Raw genomic sequence first — 3,268 nt, forward strand, 5'->3', positions numbered from 1 at the left:
TTAACAAACAGACATAAATTTCAGTTTTGGTTTCCTGTATTTAGAAAGTCTTTATGGAACTGTAAAAGCTGGAGGGCTTAATTCTTTCCATAGAGTTTTAGAGCAAAGTACTAACACATTTGTAATAGGATTTTTATTATTTAGAGTCTAAGGCAGATTAAAATCATTTAACAAATTGTCTTAAAAAAAACAGAAAACTTTTCCTTTTGCTCTTATGTTTAAAAAAACCACATCAGAAGTGAATACATAGAAGTACAACAGCAGCCCTTTTTGCTCCATAGTGGTCAGCTTTGATCTTTGATGTTCCAGCAACCATGTTGAAGGGACCAGAAGTTAGCACTGACCTTGGCATCAGTGTGGAAATCTTCCAGCATGGGAAAGTGGAGATCTTTTCTAATGATCAAGGAAACAGGACTTCCCTGCCTTCACTCCCACCCCCCAACCAAACTACCTTGCCTTTACTGACACAGAAGTTTAATTGGGAATGCTGAAAAGAATCAAGTTGCAATGAACCCCAGCAACATAGTCTTTGATGCCAAATGTCTGATGGGTGGTAGATCTGATGATGCAGTTGCACAGTCGGACACAAAGCATTGACTTTTCGTGGTGGTGGACGACACAGGCAGGCCTAAGATCCAAGTGGCGTACAAAAAAGAGTCCAAAATTTTCTATCTAGAAAAAGTATCTTCTATGGTCTTGACCAAGACAAATGAAATCACTGAAGCTTATCTTGGGAAGACTGTCACAAATGGTGTCATCACATTTCCAGCCTACCTCAATGATTCCCAATGTCAGGTGATCAAAGACACTGGAACTATTGCTGGTCTCAATGAATAAGTCAACTGCTGCTGCTGTTGTTTATGGTTTGGACAAAATGATTGGTGCCAAGAGAAATGCATTGATCTTTGACTGCGGAGGTGGTACTTTCAATGTATTCATTATTGCCATTGAAGATGGCATCTCTGAAGTCAAGTCCACAGTTGGGGACACCCACGGGAGAACTTTCACAACCATATAGTCAGCTATTGCACAAAAAGGGCATCAGTGAGAACAAGAGGACTGGCCACCATCTATATACACTGCTTGTGAGCACGCAGAGCACACCCTTTCTACCAGTACCCAGGCCAGTACTGAGACTTACTTCTTTTATGAAGTTATCAACTTCTTTATGTCTATCACACATGAATGTTTTGAAGGGCTGAATGATAACCTCACCAAGAGATGCCAAGCTAGATAAATCCCAGATTTATGATGCCTCCTTAGTGGGTGGTTCCACTCAGGTTCCCCAAATCCACAAGCTCCTTCAGGACTTCTTCAATGGCAAGGAGCTCAACAAGAGTATCAGTCCTGATGAAACCATTGGCTATAGTGGAGCTGTCCAGGCTGCCCTTGAGATAAATCTGAGGATGTGCAAGACTTGCTGCTATTAGAAATCACTCTTCTTTTCCTTGGAATTGAAGCTGCTGTTGGAGTTATGACAGTTTTGATCAAAAGCAATAAACCTCTCCCCATCAAGCAGATGCAGACACTTACCCCTTACTAGGGCAACCAGAGAGGTGTGCTTATTCAGGTTTTTGAAGGCGAGAGAGCAATAGCAAAGGAAAACAACCTACTTGGCAAATTTGAGCTCCCAGGGATAAGCCTCGTCCTAGGGGCGTTCCTCAGATTGAAGGAACATTTGACATTGATGTAAATGGCACACTTAATGTTTCTGCTATGGATAAGAGCAAAGGCAAGAAGAACAAGATCACCATCGTCATGACAAAGGTCATTTGAGCAAAGACATTGAGTTTATGGTCCAGGAGGCTAAGAAATACAACTGAAGATGAGAAGCACAGAGACAAGGCGTCTTCTAAGAATTCTCTTCAATCTTGTGCTTTCAACATGAAGACTACTGTAGAGAATGAGAAACTCCAAGGCAATATTGTTGAACACAAACAGAAGATCATTGACAAATGTAATGAAATAATTAACTGGCTGGATAAGAACTAGACTTCTGAGAAGGAAGAATTTGAGAATCAGCAGAGAGAATTGGAGAAGGTCTGCAACCCCATCAGTACTAATCTGTACCAGAGAGCAGGTGGCATGCTAGGAAGCATGGGTTCCAGGAGGTGGAACAACCCCATCTGGAGGTGTTTCTTCCAGACCCACCACGGAAGAGGTCGATTAAATGCACCAGAAGAAAGAGTGTTACACATAAAAATGGAAGGACTCAAAATTGTGGCCAAGGCAGTAGCAGTTTAAAAGTAACATTTTAGCTACTGTATAAATTTGGGCATTCTGAATACTCGAATGTATGCAGAGGGAGAGAAGTGAAGAACATTGTACCTTATCAGTACTGTAAACAAATAGAAATGCAATTTTTGTTCAGGGGAATAAAATATACTTAAAAGGGACAAAACAAACAAAGAAAACAAAAAACCCATCTGAACAAGCTGGTTGAATGTGAAATTTGTGTTTTGCCTGTTTTTGATATATATATTTTTTTGTATAGCTGACAAGAGTACAGATAGAAAGGGCTGGCAAGGTCTGAGGGTAGACTCCCATGGTGTGTATGATTTTTTTTTCCATTGTGATGACTTTGAGCTTGTATCTTGAACTGTCTTCATAGTTTCTTTCTTTCTTTTTCTTTTTGAAAGGGGGGAGGCAGGGCAATTGGGGTTAAGTGACTTGCCCAAGGTCACACTGCTAGTAAGTATTAAGTATCTCAGGCTGAATTTGAACTCAGGTCCTCTTGACTCCAGGGCCAGTGCTCTATTCACTGTGCCACTTAGCTGCCCCTGTCATTTATTCCTTGTCAGAATATTCTTGCTTAATTCTTTTGTGTAGTAGGAAGAATGCCAGATTTAGTCTCTCTGACAGAGCCTGGGTTTCTTAACTTTGCATGTATGACCTTGGGTAAGTCATTTGACTTCTATAGGCTTCGTCTAAGAAAACGAGAGAACTGAATGTGGTCATTTCTAAGGTATTTTCTATCTTTTAATCCTATCATCCTGTATCTAAGGAATACTTTCTATATACCCAGTTGAGAAGCTGGATAATGAAAGTGGGAAAATGTAAAGAATGTTTTTCCTGAGCAAAGAAAAAAAACACAAAAGGGAAAGAGAAGCCACATTTGACAGTCAATTTCTTTATTGAATATTATAGATATAAAGCATGCAGGATCATTGGAATACACCAAGCATTGACCGGTATTCCTGGCTGTGCAGACATTCCTGACCTATGCTCCACAGCAAGCCTATGCTTAGCACCCATTTTGGGCAACATT

General features: G+C 40.5%; 1 pseudogene; it reads left to right on the forward strand.

Moving 5' to 3' along the window:
* The first annotated feature begins 314 nt into the window (after nt 1–314).
* On the forward strand, nt 315–2,266 carry LOC138143317 (heat shock cognate 71 kDa protein-like; annotated as a pseudogene).
* Nucleotides 2,267–3,268: the final 1,002 nt, after the last annotated feature.

Source organism: Petaurus breviceps, unplaced genomic scaffold (genome assembly GCF_028583685.1).
Source record: "Petaurus breviceps papuanus isolate PSGF00001 unplaced genomic scaffold, PetGlider_PUasm1.0 138, whole genome shotgun sequence".
In the NCBI taxonomy this organism is placed as follows: Eukaryota; Metazoa; Chordata; class Mammalia; order Diprotodontia; family Petauridae; genus Petaurus; species Petaurus breviceps.